Genomic DNA, 9203 nt, shown 5'->3' with positions numbered 1-9203 from the left:
TATAGAGCTCCAAGGAGATTATGTTGAAAAATAAAAAAAAATTTACCTAAAAAAAATTGTTTTTATACTTCATTCTAAGGACTTATTGAACTACCCTCGTACTATACAATTAAAAATGCCAAACCTTAAAAATTTACAGATTTTAAGATTCGGCATTGCAAACCAAATTATTTGAAATATTCAAACTTCAATATTTTAAATATTTGAAACTATAAATTTTCAAAAATTTTAGGTCAGGCTTATTTATAAATTCAAAATTGTTATATTACAAGAAAATTGAACGGTTTGGATAAGTTTTTCTACTAAAAATTAAAAAAATGTAATCAGTCAGCTAAAATTTATATAGTCTGAGTTTCAAAATGTTGGCGCTATCCTACGTTCTGTAATGATTCCAATTGTTTTCAATTGGGTATCTATTATTATAAGTTAGAGGTTAAGTTATCACTACAGCATTTTGATTTTGCTATAATTATTTACAAGAGAATTTTTACTGTTTCAAACAAACAAATTTCAACAATATGAATTTAAAAAGAAGTAGATAAACGTTTTACAATACTATACCTGCAAAATAAAACTAATACTGCCTGCTTGATAATCGCACTATATCACTGTCACATCGTTAGACGTCGTGATTTTTAGATGTTGTTGGCCCATATACTTTTGACTTTTCATTCGGCATACCGCCTGAAGAAACATTGTATTTTTTTGTACTTAACAATTTTTTCAAGTTATTAAAAATTTAATTTGTAGCCTATAAGCACGTGGGCTTCATGTTTGTTACAAACGAAAAACGCAGAGGGCGCATTGCAGGCAACAAGTGCATTTACTCAATTTAATCCGATTGGTAACAATTGACACAATTAGCAACAATTTAAAGCGACTCAAATTTTCTTTACTCTTAATCGTTATTAATCGCGTCCAATAGATTATTTATAGGAGGGGTAATATTCACTGTTGAATCCTTCTATTTCTATTGTCTTCATATATATCCACTCTCCCAGCTGGTACTGATTTAAATGACATTCTTTTTTTTTTAATTGCTTTGTTGGCTACACATAACCTTCCTTTTAACGGTTTTTTCTTCAATGATCAACAGCTTGCAGACGAGTTGACTCAGCAATACGAAATCCCACAGGATCAAGCGACATATATCACGACAGCTTATCTTAAACAATTCAGGAAGTGTCCTGAAAACTCCAGTTGCACTCTTGACGTCTGGCGGAAAAATTTGTGGAATAAGGCTTTAGGAGAAAAATACTCATATTTGACTAATGTTGTGTATCAAAAATGGCTACACCTTAGGTATCACTATCTGAAGATGTCAGAAAATACGGTCTCAATGTTGCATCAAATAAGGAAGAAGTATTGTCTAGGCTTGATTACCAATGGACCGTCCAACGCTCAATGGGAGAAAATTCGAAAGCTGTCCCTGGAACAATATTTCGATTTGATACTGGTGTCGGGTGATTTACCTTGGGAGAAACCACAGGCTCGAATATTTCATGAGGCTTGTCAGATTTTGCGAGTTCGTCCTGAAAGCTGCATCATGGTCGGCGACAAAATTGAAACGGATATATTGGGTGAGTATTAAGGAAACAATATTTTAACCTATATTTTTTTGGATAAAAAAATGCTTATTACATAAGGGGAAAAAAGCAATTATATATGTTTTCAAAACTAGAATTACCTCTCATATTTTCTGCTTACTTGTAAATCATTAATTTTCAATCACCTCAAAGTAGATCAAATCTCTTGTTTAAATTAAAGTGGATTGAGGGAAGTGGCTGGAAATTCGCAGCTTTAAGTTTCGTGACCAGGTGTGGACGTGTTCATGAAAAGCGCCCTTGTTGTTGGTATGAATATAAGGGCATCAGGGTATTTCGTATTTACACTTATTGAAATATTATTTTTGTAATATCTCCTCTCATCCCTCAGTTTTGTTCGATTACGTAAAAAAAAAACCCTACAAATTTGAGCGAAATCAGTTAATACTTAGGGGTCGAGCAAAGACCATGAAGTTTCCCATTGATAGTATATTATTTAGAATTCGTTAGAAAATAAGAATCAATCATCAATTTTGAGGGAGAATGACTTTAAGAAACTCATGTAGATAACCAAAGAAAACCCTGCAAGTGACAAATAGGAATTTTACGTAACATTGCGGTTGAACGGTAACGTCAGATTACCTAGTCATTGTTAACTAACTTTTAATGGTTTGAACAATTTTTATTGGTTTCAACATTTATTTTTACCGGGTAAGCCGTGAAATGAATGTATTTTCTAGATGTTATGAATACTTTAATCAATAATAACAATAAAGTGATTTTTTAAATAATTTTACGTTTATTTCAATTATACTTCATAAACTCTGGAAATTATGTTTTTTCTTAAATTATCTCAAAATTCATTCACCTTTAAAATTTGTGATTCGTTCTTATTCTCTAACAACTTCTAAACAATATACTGAAATAAGAAATTGTTTCTAACATATCATTGCGTTTAAATATTATATTTACAAAAAGGTCACTTTTTCCCATGTTAAATAAATGGGAAACTTCGTGGTTTTTGCTCGACCCCTAAATATTGACTGATTTTGGTCAAATTTGGAGAGATTTTTTTGGGCATTGAAACAAAAATGGGGAGTGACAGCAGTTATAGTCGAAAAGTCAAAAGTAAGGACCACACTAAGCGGCGTATAACCAGGATATTTCCCTGCATTTTTATAATCCAGAACGAACCCTCTAGGTTGAAAAACGAGTCACCGAGGCATTTTTGAAGTCGGAACATCGTATAACCGCTTTTCGAGAAAAACACATCTAAAGATAGTGACTGCTATAAACGCAAGTTTTATGCTTTTTCTCCGAAAATTAACATGAAATATCTTTTAAAATATTCTAAATGTTCTCTTAAAATAAATTTTCTAAGATAAAAACCATTTTTAATTTTCGTAGGAATCTTAATGAAATGTTCGTATAAAATTTTATTTTTAATTATTTGGAAATTAGTTAACTTTTAAATTATTTCAAAACTTCTGAATATCTTTTGAAATGATTCGACTTTTTCCTACCATTTTTAATAAAACCTGCAAAATTAAAAAAAAGCCTGAAAATCTATAAATCTATAAATTTTCAATTCAAGAAAATAGTTGAATATAAATATTTATGTAAAGTTTCCCCGAACAAGAATAATCTTCCACCAAAAAACAAGACTTTTTCATACACGAATTTTTAACCAAATGGAATTACCAACTAAAAAAAAGTGCATCCATAAATACAATAGTTAAATTTTAAGTTTAAAAATCAATTTTTGAAGAAAAAAATGCATTTTCAACTAAAAATATTTAAATTTGCAACCAAATTAATTTTGTATTAAAAAATTGAATTTTTATCCAATATTATTTTTCTATCAAAAAAGACGAATAAATTTTTAGTTGAAAAAATTAATTTTATAATAAAAAAAGAACGAATTCTTAACAAAATAGTTCAATTTTCCAATAAAATAGATCAATTTGAATCAAACAAATGCCTTATTAACCAAAAAATATCAACTTTCTACTAAAACAAATGAGTTTTCGAACTAAAAAGAAGAATATTACACAAATAAAGTTAAATTTTAACCAAGGAAAATGCAATTTCTACAAAACTAGATGAATTTTAAAATTAAACACACAAACTAAAAACAAAATACTCGAATTCTTATAAAAAAATAACAATTTGACTTTTTAACATCAAAGTATAAGTTAAAAAAAAGAAGCAAATCTATAAATATAATTGAATTTACTACCAAAAGAGACCAAAGATTTTCATTTTCATCAAAGATTTTTTTGTAATCTTCAAATTCTAGAGTAATAAACTCCATGGGAAATTTCTAATGTGGAACTAAAAGGGACAACAGTTTAATTTTATTGTCGGAAAACTAGCGATGGGTAATGCGCTGGATGCAATGGTAGGGGTAACCTTAGCAGGTCAAAATGCGAGTCGGGATAAAAAAATGGGTCCAAGAAAATCATTTGAATATGCAAAATTAGGTTAAGTCTAATCTATCTTAGTATTCATATAATATACGAACTTTTTATGGATAACTTTGAGATAAATGTAAGGTTAAACATATGTTCATTCTGCAGTTTCAACTCTTGCAATACTTTATTTCTTATAATTTTCTATGTCTTCAACATATTAGACTATATTTTTTTGTTGGGAGAAGTTGTAGGCTCCAGAAGCGACGATCATGGTACCTTAAAGCAACCAATCCCGACCTAGTCGCGGATGACCTTACACGGCAGACGGCACAGTTGGAGGTGAAAGTTTCACCTCTGGATACTTTTTTAGAGTTGCCAACCTTTGTACAATGTTAGGAGGAACAATGTTGTCGGACTAGATGAAGGGGTCCCAGAAGAACAGCCTTTTCTATCTGGCTCGCGAGGACTGAGTCTGATGCTGGCAAGCCGAGATTTTTGTTGAGTTGGCTAAGAAATGAAGCTTTCATACCTCCAAGGCAGCCGATTATGAGAACCAGAAGATGGACTTTGTAGCCTTGGTACAGCCTGCTCAGCTCGAAAAGAAGAGCCTGATATTTCGCCCGTTTTTCTTCCTCCTTTGCCGTGATATTACCATCGGCTGGTACCGACAGTTTAATCACGTAAATTATCTTGGTCCTTAGATCTTGGAGAACAATATCAGACTTTTTAGCACTGATACGTTGAGTGGTGGCAAATGAGAAATTCCAGTAGAACTTACTTTGTTCATTCTCTACAACGGACTCCAGTTCTTCCTGGGCGTATGGCAAGATAGGCATTTGATCAACACGATAGAAATCCCGTAGATGGTCATATAACACTTTCAGAGCCGCATTGTGTCTTTCTATGTATCCGAAGTGTGCACACTTTGATCATCCACTGAGAAAATGTACAATTGTTTCTGGATCTTGCTTGAAGGCTCGGCAGTTGGTATCGGCTACAGGTACAGTCATTGTGCGTTCACGGTAAATTAAGGTGTCTATAACGCCGTCTTGACAGGCAAAAAGAAATCTCTCCGTCTCCGATCTTAATCCAGCAGATTTGAGAAACACATTGGATAGACCCATAGACCCTCTACATATAATATTGTAGAATTTGCCATGAAGGGGCTTGTCAGTATGTTTCTTTAGTAGAAGCGAATGTTCTGCTTCCTGTACACGACTTTTAAGCACCAAAGGTGTTAATGATGCTAGTCCATGTATGGTGTGGCTGGAATCAAATGGGAGACCAAGCTCCTCTGCTGCCCTATCTACGATTCGCATTAGTGAATTTGTGCTTTTTAGAACTGAGCAGGCTGTAGCTAGAAACGTTCTGCGATGAAGACGCTCTAAGTTGAGCAAACCTCTACACCCTTTATCTCGAGGGAGGTATATACCAGGTACAGAAGAACTAGGATGATGACTTCGATGGATTGTCATCATCTTGCGTGTGCTTCGGTCAAGTTGCCTCAACTCATCGACGTTCCATTTTACTGCACCAAACGTGTAAAGCAGTATAGGAACGGCGAAAATATTGGTCGCCTGGATCTTATTCTTCCCAGATAATTCGGAAGGCCAAATTTTTCTGAGAGTTTTGCGATACCTATTTTCAAGTGTCGTTTTTAACACATGCACATCTTGTGTTTCCGCTTGCGGTATTCCAAGATATGCATATGTTTCTCCATTACCAAGATATTGAATGGTATTTCCACATGTGAGTTAAAGATCCCACTCGCCACGCGTTGATGTATTTTCTACTCTTCCTTAGTGTAGAAGGACGCTGGACCAATGGTCCAGTCCACAGCTCAAGCCAATGACTTTAGATTACCTATTCACTGCCGCCACGAGGATTGCAAGGTTCTATTTTGACGAAGCAAAGAGTTAAAGGTCATCCACGTATAAACGGTGCTTAACCTTAAATCTCTTCTGTTCGGCGGGTCACATGGGTATACAGAGCTTTTGCCGCGGAGCACAATAGATTAAGGCAAGAGGGAGATGCAGAAAAGTATCACACTTAAAGCGTCTCCTTGGAAGACCCCCCTCTTATATGTGACAAAACTTTTAATCACTCGTCTTATGTCGGATGTTATCTAGCCAGGTGGAATTTTTTGAATCTAATTTACTCGCCTTAGAAGGCGAGTAATCCATTAAGTCATTTCTCTTTCGGGGTAAGCGTGGCTCACTCGGTCCGAAAGGGAGTAATGTGAGGAAGGGATATAGAATTTTTAGATTAATCCAAAATTCTCGGGTTATCAGTTTAAATAACACGTTCATTCCGCAACACTACTCCGGCTCAGGTTGCTGATCAATCTCTCTAGCAATCACGCTAAGTGTAGATCCTCACAAACTCGTCATGTGAGGTACCTTACTTGGGTCTAATAGTATCCAAGGTCTTTTGTTTCAGGCGTCATTCACTCTACTGACACTCTTTTTATTAACTATTTGCCGCTATACTTTTCTGTCCTGGCATGCTTGGTTGGTTTTAATGTGGGCGGGGGGGGGGGGGGGGGGGGGGCGTGAAGCATCCCTTGGCGCTCAAGCTACAAAGCCTATTGTGCAACACCCGTGTTTAGTCTCAAAGCAGTACTTCGAATCTGGCCATCTTCGTCGAGTGTTTTTGGATCTCGGCGGCTTTCCGTTGTTACCAACATTCTGAGATTATACTTCTCAAGTGACAGGCCTACTCACCGCACAGCAAAGGGCGTCCTTCCTTGTCGCCGGTAAACAAAGTGATCCTCGCAACCTATGCAAACCGCAAGCCTCCCAAGCAGGCTAGGATGGGGGGAGGGCGATCCCTCTGAGGTCATCAGTTAGACGCACAAATTGGAAGCAGTGTTCTAGTGTGATATTTAAGTGTATGTGTGTGTATGTTCATTACTCGAAAGCGTCCGGCGACCATCCCGCGTGTTTGCCCCTGTACGGAGCCTCCAAGCGCAAGGAGATCGCTGACTCATTTTCGAGTCTTCTCAAAATCAGCTTCGTCCCCCAAGGATGACCCCGTACGGAGCTTGTTTATCCTTGGTAAGGCATCAGCTTTTTCTGAGGTGACCTACAGTTTAAGGTGAGTTCCGAACCACAGACGCCCCGGTAAAAGTACATAGAAAAATTTCCATTGGTACCGGCACAGGGGTCGAACCCCAGTCCTCCTGCTTGGAAGCCTGGCGCGCTATCGTCTGAGCCACCGGGACTCCCTCTGTCCTGGCATACTTCTCAAGCTTCTTTTACGACTATGCATCTTTGCATGCAGGTTCTCATGTTTCTGTGGCTGTCACGCTGTCATTTACCGTACCTTGATACCCTTGTTTAGTTAGTCTTTCACTTGGCATTCTCTCAACATGCCCGAACCATCTTAACCGATTTCTTTCCCATGTGTCTACTAGCCTCTCTTCTGCACCGAATTCTTTGAGAATTATCTCGTTACTGACTTTGTCCATTAGATTTTTCCTGCATATTATGCGCAAGAATCTCATGTTAATTGCGTGAATTTTACTCAAATCGTTTTCTTGATAGGTCCATGTCTTGCTACCGTATAATATAGTCGGTACAAATATAGAATTATGTATTGACATTTTAGCTTTATTTGATATATTTTTATTTCTGATAAGGGAACCTGCTCTACCGATAACCTTCTTACCTTCGTTTGTGCGTCTATCTAACTTCTCATCTATCTTCCTATCCCTAGTAAATAAGCTACCAAGGCATACGAACTTATCAACTTGTGCAATTCTCTCATCATTTAATTGAATATTGCATATTGTTTTCTCACTTGTTCCTTCGAACACCATAGTTTTTGTTTTACTTGTGTTAAATTTGAGGCCCATGCTCTTCATGATTGCATTCAGTTTATTCAACATTTTTTACAAGTCTTCGATTGATTCTGCCATAACAACCTTATCATCTGCGAAAGCTAACCCACGTGCCCTTACTGTTTCGAGATGCACACATTCTTCGTCGAAAAGAGCCATTCTTAAACATTTGCTCATGAATAATATAAATAACCATGAAGACATAACGCATCCTTATCTATCTCCTTGAATAATATCGAAACAGTCACTTAATTTTCCATTTACACTTACACTCGCTTTTCTACCCGTATGTATTGTTTTTATAGCTTGTATGAGCCATCCATTGACTCCGTACTCTTTCAAGATGTTTACTTCTATATACATTTTCAAAAGCTTTTTTTAGGTCAACAAATGCACTGAAAATTTTTTTTCCTACTCTCAAACTTTTTTCTGTGATTTGCCTTAAGGATATACACTACGTACAATCAATCTCAAAAGTTGCCTATCTTTAAAATGATTGATAAAGTCTACAAAAAAGGGATCTATTATTGAGTTCTTTAAATCTTGATGGAGGCTTCTGAACACACTTCAGAGAAAAAAATTTTCCTTAAAATTGTTTATTAACAGTAGTTATTTAAATGTTTAGTTTTTTCTTTCCCTTTAGGGAAAAGTTACCATTTCTATTTAATCCTAATGATCAATGCCTCATTTTCTCCTTTGAAAGATTCTCTACAATTATATTTGGGTAGTGTCAATTAAAATTTAAACTATGATTGTTTGTAACAATAATAACTGTATGATCTCTCAATTAATTTTTTTAAAATAAAATCAACTCAAATAGAAATTTATAGAATCCTTCGAAGAATAACAGGAGGCCTTGATTATTAGGATTGAATAAAAAATGTAACTTTTCCCTAAAGAGAAAGGAAATACTAAACCTTCAAATAAATAGTGCTAAAGAAACAATTTTAAACTGAATTATTTTTTCTGAAGGGTGCTTAGAAGCCTCCATCAATATTTACAGAAATTAAACATAGATTTTTTCCGCTGATTTTATCAATCATTTTAAAAATAGGCAACTTTTGAGATTGATTGTACGTAGTGTACATCCTTAAGCTAAATATTTTATTCGTACATGACCTTCCTGGCTTAAACCGAGTTTGGACTTCCCAGATCTTTTCTTCGTTATTTTCATTACCCTACACGCGAAGCTACAAGCGGCTAGTGTTAAAATAATAGTTTTTTTCAAATCACTATCCACAGTTGCCAACTCACTGCCCGCTCGTGCTTATGGCAAGAGTAGCGCGAGCTTGGTATGTGTTGCGCTTGACACGGCCCGTTCTTGGGATTGGAAACAATCTCTCGTGTTAATTTTCAATAGCGCGTGGTGTCAAATAGCTCTAACGTTTAGTGACAACCGCGCTT

The 9203-nt window shown here is 35.7% G+C and overlaps 1 protein-coding gene across 2 annotated transcripts in view; it reads left to right on the top strand.

Moving 5' to 3' along the window:
* Positions 1-1208, top strand: part of LOC117172475 (neurochondrin homolog) — a 67987-nt gene extending 66779 nt beyond the window's left edge. For both annotated transcript variants that reach the window (XR_004467026.1, XR_004467027.1), the window contains one exon: positions 1097-1208. The gene's annotated coding sequence lies outside the window, so the exon portion shown is untranslated. The remainder of the gene's footprint in view (positions 1-1096) is intronic.
* The last annotated feature ends 7995 nt before the right edge of the window (positions 1209-9203 follow it).

The sequence above is a fragment of the Belonocnema kinseyi genome, chromosome 5 (genome assembly GCF_010883055.1).
Source record: "Belonocnema kinseyi isolate 2016_QV_RU_SX_M_011 chromosome 5, B_treatae_v1, whole genome shotgun sequence".
Lineage (NCBI taxonomy): Eukaryota > Metazoa > Arthropoda > Insecta > Hymenoptera > Cynipidae > Belonocnema > Belonocnema kinseyi.
The sequence above is the reverse complement of the archived record's forward strand: the minus strand, read 5'-3'. Positions and strand labels throughout refer to the sequence as shown.